Consider the following 15,228-nt stretch of genomic DNA (forward strand, 5'->3'; position numbering starts at 1 on the left):
GAAGGTTGCCAACTAAATTACTTTTTCATAACTTTGATTTAAAAAAATAGGATTGAGCATTGTGATAAATTATTAAGTAAACCTTCGGTATAACCTTAGTTAATAGGAAACAGACACGCACACACACACACACACACACACACACACACACACACACACACACACACACACACACACACACACACACTTTAATTTCTCTCTCTCTCTCTCTTTTCGTGTGTGTGTGTGTGTGTGTGTGTGTGTGTGTGTGTGTGTGTGTTTCTCAGAGAAAACGAATATCACTGCATAGGAAGCATGCTGATCACTGTTCTCGTGAAAACTCATTAATAACACATTCATAGTGAGATACCAGACCAGGTGGACAAAACAAGGACACAGGCAGCAGCACAACCAACCATATGCGATTTTTATGCAAAACTACACCAGGGCAATAAAAGTGCTGCGTTCTTGGACAAAGAGTCATTGGTGTGAGGAGGAAAAATCCAGATATGCGAGTGAAATATCAAGGTGGAATTTGTACTATTTCTTACACACGCACCATATACAGGGTGGAGTAGACTGTAGCACCAGTCGAGCAGGGCAGTACCCCCGAGTTGGATGGAAAGCTGACAGGGAGTGCTGGAGCTCCCGTTTCATCAGCCCTCAGGACTAGTTCCTGACCATCCCCCTTTGTTGAACTTTTTAAGTGTCTCAGTTACACAGAGAGTAGGCCAGCATGCTCTCCAGTACAAATTTCTCTAACTATCTACACCAAACTACACGCACAGTACACACTACACTTCCTATTCACAATTCATTTAAAATGGCCTCTTCACCAAGCCTCCGAGTCCTCAGGAGGGGGGGGACCATAAATGCCCCCACCATCCACCCCTTTCCCGGTGACGACTCGAGGTGCCTGGAACCACTGTCTGACTCTCTTCTTCTTCATTTCTGCAACATTCGCGGCCTTTCCTCTAACTTTCGCTCTGTTGAGCACCACCTCTCCTCCTCTAAACCTCACCTTCTTTTTCCAATGGAGACTCAGCTGTCTGAGGCAACTGACAGCAAACCCTTTTCTGTATCCTCCTACTTTCTCTATACTCATTTCAAAGCCAAAGGTGGCTGTTGTGTATATATACGCAACGACTTATCTTGCTCTCGTGTTCCTGAACTCGATTCTTCTGAATTCTCTACACTCTGGCTTCGGCTTTCCTGTCATTCTCTGACTAAATATATCTGTGCTGTTTACTTATTCCCTAATTTTACTGACTATCAAAAATTCTTCGACTATCTTACTTCTACGATGGAACACATTCTATCCATTTCTCCTTTCTCTGAGATCTCCATTCTAGGAGAGTTCAATGTTCACCACCACCTTTGGCTCTCCTCTCCTTTCACGGATCCACCTGGTGAACAAGCCTACATCTTTTCTATCCTTAATGACCTAAATCAGCTTGTACAGCACCCTACCCGTATCCCTGACCGCCTTGGAGAGAGCCCCAACATACTTGACCTCTTCCTCACAACTAATCCTTCTGCTTACTCTGTTAATCTTTTCTCTCCATTGGTCTCCTCCGATCACAACCTTATTACCTTAACCTGTCCTATCACTCCGGTACGGCCTGTGGACCCTCCAGGGAAACGTCGTCTGTGGCATTTTGGAGCCATGGACTGGGAGGCCCTCAGGCAGTACTTCTTTGATTTTCCCTGGAATGATTATTGCTTCCATGGCCGGGAGCCATCTGAGTGTGCCTTGCGCATTACGGAGGTTATTCTCTCGGGCATGGAAGCATACATTCCTTTCTCATATCCTTTGACTAACGCAAGAAAGCCTTGGTTTAATCACACTTGTTCTAATGCTGTCCGCAATAAAGAGAGGGCCTACAAAAGGTACCGGAGCCAACCCACCCCTGAATCACATCATCTTTACGTTTCTGCCCGGGATCGTGCTAAGTCAGTTCTTCGCTCTACTAAAAATAATTTCATCCATACTAAATGCTCTCAACTCTCCAACTCGAATTCTTCCCGCTCCTTCTGGCACCTTGCCAAAAATCTTTCTAACAACTTTACCTCATCATCCTTTCCTCCTCTTTTCTACTCTGATGGTTCTGTAGCTATTTCTTCTACTGATAAAGCAGATCTCTTCACGCAGACTTTCTCCTCCAATTCCACCTTAGACTATTCCGGTGCTGTTCCTCCATCTCTTCCCCCCTCTGACTTCCTCATGGCTGACATTAAAATTTCTTCAGTTGATGTATTTTCTGCCATTACTGGCCTCAGTACTAACAAGGCATATGGGCCTGATGAGGTCCCTCCTGTTGTTCTCAAAAACTGTGCTTCTGTGCTTACACCCTGCCTAGGCAAACTCTTTCACCTTTGTCGTCAACTTGTACCTTTCCTTCTTGCTGGAAGTTTGCTCTCATTCAGCCAGTCCCAAAGAAGGGTGACCACTCCCAACCCTCGAACTATCGTCCAATTGCTTTAACGTCCTGTATTGCAAAGGTTTTCGAGTTAATTCTCAATAGAAAAATTTTAAGGCATCTTTTCTATCACAACCTTCTTTCCGATCGTCAGTACGTGTTCCGTCAGTGACGCTCCACTGGCGATCTTCTCACCTACCTTTCAGACTCCTGGTCATCCTCCTTTCAGGACTTTGGCGAAAGCTTTGCCATTGCACTTGACATCTCAAAGGCTTTCGATCGAGTCTGGCATAAATCTTTAATTTCCAAACTGCCCTCTTACGGTTTCTATCCTTCTATCTGTGCCTTCATCGCTAGCTTCCTTTCTGGTCGTTCTATAGCCGCTGTTGTAGACGGCCATCGTTCTTCTCCTAGATCTATCAACAGTGGTGTTCCTCAGGGCTCTGTCCTATCACCAACTCTCTTCCTTTTATTCATCATTGATCTTCAAAGCTGTACATCTAACCCTATCCACTCATACGCTGATGACTCCACCCTTCACCTTTCCATTCGGTTCCCGCAATGCCAATCTCAACAGTCACTTCAACAAACAAGGGATGAGGCTATGGCACACCTAATGTCTGACTTGGCTCGTATCTCTGACTGGGGGAAAAATAATATGGTTGTTTTTAATGCATCTAAGACTCAGTTCTTACACCTATCAACCCGACAAAATCTTTCACAGGTATACCCACTAATGTTTAATAATATTCAGCTTAATCCTGCATCATCCTTGAACATGCTTGGGGTTTCATTTACTCGGGACTTATCTTGGAAAGATCATATTACATCTCTTGTAAAATCTGCTTCCAAGAGATTGGGTGTGCTAAGCCGACTCCGCTCTTTCTTTACCCCTGCACAATTGTTGACTCTATACAGGGGTTTTATCCGCCCCTGTGTGGAGTACAGCTCTCATGTGTGGGGAGGGTCCCCACATAGAGCTCTTCTCAATAGGGTGGAGTCAAAGGCTTTTCGTCTCATTAACTCTCCTCCTCTTACTGACTCCCTTCAACCTCTGTCTCTTCTCCGCACTGTTGCATCTTTATCTCTTTTCTATCGCTACTTTAATGGTCACTGCTCCTCCGAACTGTCTGCTTGCATTCCTCCACCTCTACGACGGGCGCGTAGCACCCGTCTGGCAGCAAACTCTCATCCCTTTTCTGTCCAACTCTCTAATGCAAGAGTTAACCGTTACTCCCAGTCTTTCATTTATGCAACAGGTCAGCTCTGGAACTGTCTCCCTCTGTCTGTATTTCCTGCTGCCTATGATCTCCAGTCTTTCAAATGCAGTGTGTCCAGGCATTGCAAAATTATCAGATCTTGAATTTGGCTCTCTATTGTATTTTGTTTTCCTCTTGGAGGGAACTGTAACTGCGGGCTCATGGCCTTTGGTTCCTTCTTCCTCGCATAAAATATATATATATATATATATATATATATATATATATATATATATATATATATATATATATATATATATATATATATATATATATACGTACCTCAGTAGGTACGTATATTTTTATGTATATTATCTCACTTATTTCCCCACCCGCAAGGGGAGTGAGGTAGGGTACAGAAAGTTGGAAAAGATGACGATAGCATAAGAGTTTGCAGCCGGCGGTTGCAATGCTCCCTCTGCAGTGAAAGAGGGATGCATGCAGACAGTTCAGAAGAGTGATGACCATTGAAATAGTGATGGAAAAGAAATGAAGATGCAACAATGCGGCACACACACACACACACACACACACACACACACACACACACACACACACACACACACACACACACACAGGCTGGAAGGAGTCAGTAAAAGGAGGAGAGTTAATGTGATACGTAGCCTTTGACTCCTTCCTTCTGGGAAGAGTTTAATGTGGGGAGGCGCCCCTCCCCCCACACAAGGGAGTTGTACTCCACATAGGAGTAAATAAAACCCCTGTGTACAGTCACCAACACTACGGGGATAATGAAGGTTTGGAGTCGGCATTTGATATTTAATTGCTTGGAAACAGATGATCTCTCCATGAAAAAAACGCGAGACAATGTTGCCTCAAGAAAGTTACGAGAAAATGCTGGATTGCGTTAGACATTGGTAAATAATTAAGGACTCTCTTGAGGGAAATTCTGGCAAGTTACCAGATATAGAAATTGAGCTCTTGATGCATTAAAGCATTAAAGTTACTTAACCTAAAGTAAATCTATGAGCCAGATCAGAAATTAGGTGTGCCATCGCTGCATCCTGTGATTGTTGAAGTAAATGCTGTGGTCTCCTCTGACAAATGAATGGAAAGGTTCAAGGTTGATTAATCAGCACACGATTGGATAGGGGTAGATGCACAAACCCACAACTATTTCCCAGTTGCCTCCGAGAAAAAAAATTACAATTACTGAAGTAAAATGAAAACCATATCTATCGTAGTGATTAATGCAGATGGTTTGAATGTTCCACTATGTGTTCATCCAATTGTAGGAAGATGCTCATGTCTTTGAATGTACAACTTAGGAGGCTCAATATTGATTGCAGGAAGAGAGTTCGTGACTGGACAGAACCTTGAGGAACACCACAACTGATAGAGCTGTGAGAAAATCTGTGGCCGTCTACAACAGCAGTAATAGAACGACCAGGAAACCAAAGGCTAAGGTACAGACTGAAAGATAGAAATCGTTAGGGCATTTTGAAATTCAAAGATTTATGCCAGACTCGGTAGAAACTCTGGGATATCAGGTGCAATGGCAAGACTCTAGCCAAAGTTCCTCAGGATTCTGAAAGGGGGGTGAGAGGATCGCCAGTGGTGCTTCTCTGGCAGAACCCATACTGGCAATAGGAAAAAAGGTTATGAAAGGTGATTTAGCATTTTTTAAAAGAACACATTTAAAAAAATTTACACTACAGATTGTTGAAGCAATTGACTGACTGAGGGTCATCCTCTTTTGGGACAGGTTGAACGAGAACAAACTTCCACCGAGAAGGAAAGGTATAACTCGAAAGAAAAAGGCAAACAATGTTTACCTAGGCAGGGTGTAAGCATAGAATCAACGTTTTCGAGAACAACAGAAGAGACTCCATCAGACCTGTAAGCCTTGTTACTACTGAGTCCTGTGACGGCAGAAAGTACATCAATTGAAGATATTTTAATGTCAGTCATGAGATAGTCAGAAAGTGGAGGAGATAGAGGAACAGCACTGCATCGTCCAAGGTGGCACTGGAGAAGAAAGTCTGGACGAAAAGGTATGCTTTTCCAGTAGAAGAAACAGATAATGGTCATTAGAGTGGAAAAGACGAGGGAAGGATGTTGGACTAAAGTTGTTAGGAATGTTTTGGGCACAGTGCCAGAAAAAACAGGAACCATTTGAGTCACAGAGTTCAGAGCATTCAGTAAGAATGAAATTATCAGTATAAGAAAGAACAAACTTAGCACAATTCTTGACAGAAACACAAAAGAGACGATGTTCAGGGGTTGGTTAGTGCCAGTACCTTCTGCAGACCTCCTCCGTGTTGTGAGCAGCATTAGAAGAAATGTGATTAAACCAAGTTTTATATTTTTACATTTATCAGAAGATTAGAGAGAGGAATGTATATTTCCATGCCCAAGAAAACAATATCCATCATGCGTAAATCACACTCAGGTGGCTCCCGGCCATGAAAACCATAATTTACCCGCCCCATCCCGACCACTTTTCCACCACTGACTCCCCCCAATCCCAGCCATTTTAGGATTTTTTTGGGGGGGGCTCAAACCTTCGCTTTTGGTGAGCAACATCGAAAATTCATAGAGAAATCGCTCACCTGAGGTTTAAAATACTCATTACAAGTAGGACTACCTCCTTACCTTACTGGGTTTTCTATCAGGCTGGCACCAAAGAAAACGAGTTCTGTGGGAGGATAACTATTTCACACCACTCATAAATGGTATTTATTTATTTACTTGGTACGAATTTATATGTAGTACAAGAGTATATTGGTTTTCAAGCAGTAATATAGGCATTATAAGCATTGTTTCACTCACTAATACCTGATCTTTTTTTGCCACATTACCTGATCATCATTTCTAACTGTTTCTTCCTCTAATGCTATGTAAAGTTTGTCCTCCACATTGTCATTGATTGGGGAATCACTCTGGCCCTGAATTTCGTACTGTGGCATGACATGGCTATACTGGCCAGGTCACTGATAACAGGTGAATTGCTGAGACAATGGCATGCAGGGGGGGAGGAGGTCATGCTGGGTAAGGCATTGTCCCTGCCTGGCATCTTGTTGAGGAAGGTGTCACGTGTATACGTACCAAAAATGACTCGTGAAAACTGAAAATTGTGCAAATTAGGGACCTTGCAATTTTTTCGCATTTATGTACGTCGACGGGATTGGCAGTGACAAAACGTGTGGACGTTAAAGAACGTCGACGGGACGCCGCGGGTTAATCCAGAGAAAATCAAAGAAGTACTGCTTGAGGGCCGCCCAATCATCAGCTCTAAAGTGACACAGCTCCTGCTTCTTGGGAGGGTTCCCAGGCCATGCTGGAGTGATAGGACAGGTTAAGGATATAAGATTGTGATCAGAGGAGCCAGACAGAGAGAAAAGATGAACAGAGTAAACAGAAGGATTAATTTTAAGGAAAAAGCTAAGTATAATGGAACTTTCTGCAAGGCAGTCACAAATACGGGTAATGGGCTGTACAAGCTACTCGTGGTCATTAAGGTTAGAAACGATGTAGACATGCTCACCAGGCGTATCAGTGAATGAAGACGGGAGCAAAAGGTAGCGATTGACATTGAAATCACCAAGAATGGAATTTCAGAGGAGAAACTGACAGAATGTGTTCCATCTCTGAGGTAAGAAAGGCAAACGAAATCTCATAGTCAGCAGTGTTAGTGGATAACTACACAACACAGATATATTAATTCAAAAAATACCATGATATCCAAAGCCAGAGTTTAGGGAATACTGTACAATGACTTCAGGTTCAAGAACATGAGAGTAAGATGTATTCTTGTGTACATACTGACAACTGAAATTAACAGAAATCTTGCAGACAACATTGTTAAATTCAGCAGTGTATCTGACATAGCAACGGTGGTTGTAATTAGATTGTGCAAAAAATATACCCTGAAAGTAATACAAGTATGCACCAATTTCTCAGAGCTCAGGTGATGAAATTGAAACATTCTATGATGGCATCTCCCAGATTATGAAAAAGAAAATGCCACATATACTACACTCATGGGAGACTTCAATGCAAAAGTTGGAAAATAACTAATGGAGAAACATGTATGGGAAAATTTGGAGTGGGAGAAAGGAACGAAAGAGAAGAAATGCTGGTAAACTTTGCAGAAATATACAACATGAGAATAATTAACACATTCTTTCTTTCACAAAAGAACAGGGAGAAAGTGGACCTGGAGAGCCCAAATGGAGAAACAATGAAATTAACTTTGTTATAGCAAATAAGAATAACACGATCGCAAATGTCACAGTTATCAACAAAGTAAATATCAGAAGTGACCATAGAATGGTGGGTTGCACAGCCAGATTAAATTTCAAAAGTGAAAGAAAGAAGATGATTATAGATAAAAAGATATGCCCAATGAAAGTAAGCGAAAACAAAGCAGCCTTTCAGTTGGAAATAAGGAACAGATTTCAGGCTCTAAGTAATGTTGAATGTGACATTGATGAGCTGAATGACAGACTAACAAAAGTGCTAACAGAATCAGCGAAGGTAGTAGGAAAACCTAATACAAAACCAAGAAGCATTCAGAAATGACACTCGAGCTTATGAAAAAAAGAAAGGAAATATGTGTATCGTATGTAGGAGGACTACTGGGCCTTGGGAGCAGGCTGTGAAGCCCAGAGTCGAACACATTAAAAAAAAAAAAAAAATGAAATAGAACGAGGGGAATTGAATAAGCTTATCGCCAAACGACAGAGAGAAGAAAAAAGAAAGAGAAACAAGGATAAGATCCAAGATACCATCAAAAAAGAGAAAATTCTGAAACAGGTCCAAAGTAAAATGGCACATGGAAAGCAACAAATTACATCACTGAAAGGAAAAACAGTGAATTCATAAAATGCAGAGATAACATGCTGAAGAGAGTTGAAGAATTTTACAAAGAACTGTATGCATCAAAGACAGCAGTACCAATAGCTAACTTTTCAATTGACACAAGTGAAACACCTGAGGTAACACCAGATGAAGTATATAATTTTCTCAAAAATATGAAAAGAGGGAAAGCTCCGGGAGAAGATGGAATAGTAGAAGATTGACAGTTGGATGCAGGAGTAGAAGTACAAAATAGGCTTGCTCACTTATTTACTCAATGTATAAAAAAAGAAGAAAATTCCCAAAGCATGGTGTAATGCAATAGTTATTTTACCTTAAAAAATGGTGACTCAAAAGATCTTAGTAACTATCGACCCATTAGCTTATTATCAGTCATTTACAAACTCATCTGTAAAGTCCTTACAAACAGAAAAACTACAGATTTGGAGGAAAACCAACCCCGTGAACAGGCAGGATTCCAAAGCAGGTATTCGGCTACTGATCATCTACACACAATGAATCAGCTAGCTGAGAAAACTATGGAATATAATAAACCACTGTGCTTAGGATTTGTAGATTACGAAAAGGCTTTCGACTCAGTGGAGCACATAGCAATTATAAATTCATAGCGAGAACAAGGAGTGAATGAGAACGTTGTAAACTGCTCGAAAACATATACTGTATAAAGAGGGAACTGCTGCAGTTAAATTACATAAGGACTCAGAGAAAATTAAGATTGAGAAGGGCGTGCGTCAGGGAGATACAATTTCACCAAAGTTATTTACAGCATGCCTAGAAAGTGTTTTCAGAAACCTAGACTGGGAAAACAAAGGAGTGAACATAGATGAAGAAGAACTAAACCATTTAAGACTTGGTGATGACATTTGACCTAATCTCAGAAACAGCAGAGACAATGCAAGAAATGTTAGATGACCTGAACAGAGAAAATCTCAAAGTAGGGCTAAAGATGAACCGGAGTAAAACAAAAGTAATGTTTAATCCACAAACACCAAAGAGCGTCATCAGAATAAGAGGAAAAATTCTTGAAGAAGACGAGGAGTATAATTACTTTGGACAAATACTAAAAATAACGGAAGATAATGATAGCGAAATAAAAAAAAGAGGCATTACAATTGGATGGAAAGCTTTCGGTAAACATAGAGACATTATGAAAAGTAGCTTGCCAGTTTGTATGAAACGAAAAGTATATGACGAACGTATAATTCCAGCTATGACCCTCTACCGATATATCTCCATTTTGTTTTCCCGGTTACCATCTCCTTACAAACTTTCGTAACAAGGGCGGCACCTGTTGTTATATCAAATCCCAATATGCAGTTGACACTATTTTAAATTTCACTTCATCCAGTTTTGATTACTCATTATATAAACTAAATTGCCAAAACATTACCAAATATATCTGTGTAGTTTATCGTTCCCCCAATGCTTCTTCGGAACCCAGTGTATTTGATTCCATATCCACTCAGTTCAGTAACCTTGACCTTGCCCTTGGCAATGAATTTACCATTTTGGGTGATTTTAACATACACAATGTTGAATGGTTATTGCATTCTGCCCGGACTGACGATGCTGGTCTAGAATGCGAGCTGTTTCAGAATCGTTTAATCTCACCCAGTTGGTAGAGCAACCAACCAGAATACCTGATTATCCTGACCATAATGCTCATCTCTTGGATTTATTCTTGACAAATAATCCAGATCAATACAGGATAGAGGTACTGTCACCACTTGGATCCTCAGACCACAATCTCATCAAAGCCTCATTAGTTAACCCTCCTACACCTCCCCATTCTGAACCTGTCGGGGTGACCCGATGGCACTTTGACAGGGCAGACTGGGATGGATTTAGAAATTATCTTGCTGATGTTCCATGGCAGTCTTTCTTCTCTAGTGATCCCAATTCTACCCAGTCCCACATTTGCGACTTAATATTAGCTGGTATGGATTTATTCATACCAAGTCAACAATTCACTAAAAGATCAAACTCTCCAAAATGGTTTAATGGCAATTGTGCCAGAGCAACAGCCCAAAACTCATTAGCATATAACTCTTACTTAAAATCAAAAACATATGAATCACTCTCCCAATTTAAAATTGCTAGAAATCATGCAAAAGCTGTGTTAAATCTATCTAAATCAAACTTTCTTCAAAAGCAAGCATCAAAACTACTTAACAACCCTAATGACAATATAATATTCTGGTCAACTCTTAATTCTTTCAATAATAATTTTAACAAGTCATCTTCCATTCCCCCACTAAAATCTTCAGATGGCAATATTACAAATGACCCACGTGGGAAAGCAGATATCTTTGCTAGTACCTTTGCCAGAAACTCTACCATAGATGATACCAGCCAGAATGTCCCAGTGCTGGAACTTGATTCTCCCGAAATTGCCCCACTTAAAATACAGACAAGTTACGTAAAATCCATCCTAGACAATTTACCTACCAACAAAGCTCCAGGCTCAGATGGAATTCCGCCAATTGTTTTAAAAAAGTGTTTCCCTGAACTTGCCTCTGTCCTAGCTAAATTATTCAGACTATGCATACGTACTTCTTTATTCCCAAATTCATGGAAAGAAGCCAATATCCACCCAGTTCCGAAGAATGGAAGTTCGTCTGACCCCTCCAATTACAGATCAATAGCTGTCACATCTTCTCTTGGTAAGGTATTTGAAACTTTAATTAATAAGCATATTGTTAAACATCTTGAATCCAACACGGTTTTCGCCACGAAAGATCCACCATTGACATACTCAGTCTCTTAACTCATACCATCCATCAATCAATTGATCTTTTTGGAGAAACCCTTGCAGTAGCTCTTGATATCTCTAAAGCTTTCGACAGAGTATGGCACCGTTCCCTGCTGTCCAAACTCCCTTGCTATGGACTAACGTCTTTTGTTCCTCTGATTTCTTCATATCTTAGTGACAGGAAAATACAAGTAAAAGTAGATGATGTATATTCAAATTTCCACTCAATTAACGCCGGCGTGCTGCAGGGATCAGTTCTGGCGCCAACCCTATTTCTGGTTCATATTAATGATCTCTTATCTGTCACTCACAATCCCATTCACTCATATGCAGATGATTCAACACTACATAGTTCATTCACACTCAGACATCTATTTACAAAGCCTAATATATCTACCTCTCAACTCAGTACAGCCATCTCCATAAATCAAGATCTATCTACAATCAGTGAATGGGGACAAAACAACCTTGTCTCTTTTAATGCTAGTAAAACTAAATATATACAGTTTACTAATAGACAGATTTTGCCAGATTCGTACATTATCTTCAGTGCTACTAATGTTCCCATCTCCAACAGTATTGAAATTCTTGGTGTCTCACTTAACAGTGCCCTCAGCTGGACCTCTCATGTCAGATCACTTGCTAAAACCGCCTCAAAGAAACTTGGATTATTGTACAGAGTCCGCAACTTCTTCGCCGATGAGCAGTTAGCTATAATTTATAAGAGTCATGTGCGCTCTCAGCTTGAATATCGCTCACCCTTGTGGAATGGTTGTGGAGAGGTTGCATTAAGACAACTAGACAAAATTCAGAATAAAGCTGTTAGAATCATTAACAACCCTGCCATTACGTATAAACTACCTCCCCTGCAAGTAAGAAGGAATGTTGCCTCTCTTGCATTATTTTACAGATATTTATTTGGCAAATGCTCAGACGAAGTTGCGTCCATGGTGCCACCTCTCCATGCCTTCCCTCGTGCTACACGGGCATCTGGTAGCGCTCATGACTGGAATGTCACTCAACCATATTGCAGAACTTCTGCCTATCAGAATTCTTCCATTCCCCGAACTGCATCTCTTTGGAACTCGCTTCCCCAGAGTTGTTTTCCTTCAAATTTCAACCCACAACTATTCAAGTCTAACTGTTACAGATATTTTATGAACAGAGGACATCAGTAATCTGGTGTATGGATTATTTTTTTTTTACCCATTTGTTTTTCCTTCCTCCGTTCTGTTATTTATAAAAAAAAAAAAAAAAAACTTGGAAACTGAGAAAATCGATGGAAAATAAATTAATTCGTTCTCAGAGAGCAATGGAAAGGTCAGTACTGGGAATATCTTTAAGAGACAGGAAAAGATGAACTTGGGTGGGAGAGCAGACTAAAGTCAAAGATATTATAGAAGTTTTAAAGGAACAGAAATGGAGTGGGAAGGCCATGTAGCATGAATAAGGGATTATCGATGGAGCAAGAGGTTGACTGACTGGACAGCGAGAGATTGTAAGCGTGGCAGAAAAAGGCCAGAAAGGAGGTGAAGGGATAAAATAGAGATGTTTGTAGGGAAAACGTGGCAAAGATTCGCTCAGTCAAGGAATTCGTGGAGAAGTTTGGGGGAGGCCTTTGTTCAGCAGTGGACTTGTAATGGCTGATGATGATGATGATGATGATGACATACAGACAACAACTACCCAAGGTATTGTAGTAGGTGTCGAGAATGCAGGAGGATACAGAGAATGGCTTGCAGTCAATTGCCTCAGACAGCTGAGTCTCAGTGAGGATGAGAAGGTGAGGTTTAGAGGAAGAAAGGTGCTCTGAAAAGAGAGAAAATCAGAGGAAAGGCCACGAGTGTTGCAAAAATTAATATAGAGTGAGTCAGACAATGGTCCAGCACATTTCACTTGGTCGTCATTGAGAGAGGGGCGGATGGTGGGGGCATTTATGGTCTGCCTCCCCCCCTCTTCCCCACAGGACTCTGAGACAGGGAAAGAATATACTAAATGGAAGGTGTAGTGAAAAGAATGTTACTGAAAGGGATGAAACTGAGGTAAATAAAGTAATAGGAAACACTTAAAAGAAAAACAAAGGATTATTTAGTTACAGAAATGTACGGCAAAGAGAAACAATGTATGAACAAAGAAGAAGAACGAGGACAAGAGAAAGGATAATGAGGAAGCATAATATGGCTACATGGCACTGTAGGAGTAGGTGGACAGTAAAGTCCGGAAGAAACACAGAAATATCAAGACAAGACGTAGGACACAGAAGCAGAAGAGGACAGTAAGGAGAGGACGACTTGAGACAAAAAGGCATCTTTTATCCGCCTCTTACGACAAGCAGGGGTACTGGGGAAGTATTCACTCCTCCCTAACCAAGGTGGGTATAATCATTATAACAAAAAATTGTAAGCAGGAAGAAAGCGTGTAGAATTGGTCACAAAAAAGTATAAGTGCAAAGAGAGAGAGGAAAAGATATGCAGTAAGGAGAGGAATGATGAGAAACGAACGATTATCATTAAGCAGAAATACAGAGAGGACAGAGCGATACACTACAGGAAAAATACGCGTTGGTCAATCGCGTGACGTGCTTCATGCCATTAAACCGTCATTGTAAGTGTAAAGAAACGGGCCTGGTGAGAAGGGAATGGTCATGAGGTAGTGGAAAATTTGTTTGGGGTAGGGGTGGCGAAGGAAAGTGTACCAAGTGAAAAAGGGTTGCCGTGGGATGAGTGGCTTGAATACAGTGAGGGAGAATTTCAGTAATATCCTCCAAAATGAATGTGTCAGGAAAAAGAATTGGGAATGAGGAATAAAGAAATGTGGGATGACCTGGAACTGTGGTGAGGTGGGCAAAGGCCATGAAAATATACCCTGTGGAAATGGGTGCTGTAGGATTAATAGTTTCGGTGCAATAAAAGTTTATTCCTAACATGTTGCACAAAATAAAGAGATAGCCTTACTTTCATTTACTTAGTCCGCAACGTAGGTAAGAATGAGAATATGTGCAAGCAGAGAGACAGAAGAAACAGCAAAAGAGAACGAGGGGTATGTGGATGGAGAAGAACAGGAAGTGAAAGAGAAAGGGAAAGCGGTAGAAAAAAGATCAAAGAAAGAGAAGAGATAAAAATGGAAGAACAAAATACAGAGATGGTGGAGAGAGAGAGAGAGAAAGAGAGAGAGAGAGACAGACAGACAGAGACAGAGACAGAGACAGAGAGAGACAGAGAGGAGAAGAAGATGAAGAAGAAAGAAAGAATGAAGTAACAGCAGTGGTAAAGGAGAGAGTAAGGGGGTGAAGGGAGAATGAGCTGAGGGCAGTTCATTAATAACTCTGTATACTTAATGGTGGAAACTGGGGCCTCAAAGTTGCACGACTTTATGATGTGACTCACTGAACTTCACCCCCTTAGTGTGTGTGTGTGTGTGTGTGTGTGTGTGAGAGAGAGAGAGAGAGAGAGAGAGAGAGAGAGAGAGAGAGAGAGAGAGAGAGAGAGAGAGGGGGGAGGAGATCAAACGTCACTGTTCTTACCTAACAATTTTTACATAACAAAGTAGATGGTACGTGGTGTTGACCATCATCCACTCACTTAGCGTGATGCCGCCTACTTCAGTCCTTCACATTTATCTTTTTCTGTGTCTGTCATCCTTTCTACCTTTCTACCCTTTTCTTCCTGTTACTTATAATATTCTTCTTTCTACATCAGGTGGCTGTATACTGAGTGTGAAGCCTAATGGTTTACAGACCCAAGAAACGAGTCACAACGCTGGGTGTTAACCATATAGCCAGACAACGGGGTGATGTGGAACGTACTACAGAATATTGCCCCTGTTAACTGGAAGGAGAGAGCAAGTGTGGCGCCCATCTAAAAACCGAGCCTTCACGCTCTTCCCTGCTTCTTGCTGTGGCGAGTCACTGTTAACTGCACGGGAACATCGATTCACTGGACAGTATGGCCCTGTAGGGGCGGGTGGTTGCCTGTGGCTG

The sequence above is a fragment of the Coenobita brevimanus genome, chromosome 27 (genome assembly GCF_032717465.1).
Source record: "Coenobita brevimanus isolate Jiangsu-jjx chromosome 27, ASM3271746v2, whole genome shotgun sequence".
In the NCBI taxonomy this organism is placed as follows: Eukaryota; Metazoa; Arthropoda; class Malacostraca; order Decapoda; family Coenobitidae; genus Coenobita; species Coenobita brevimanus.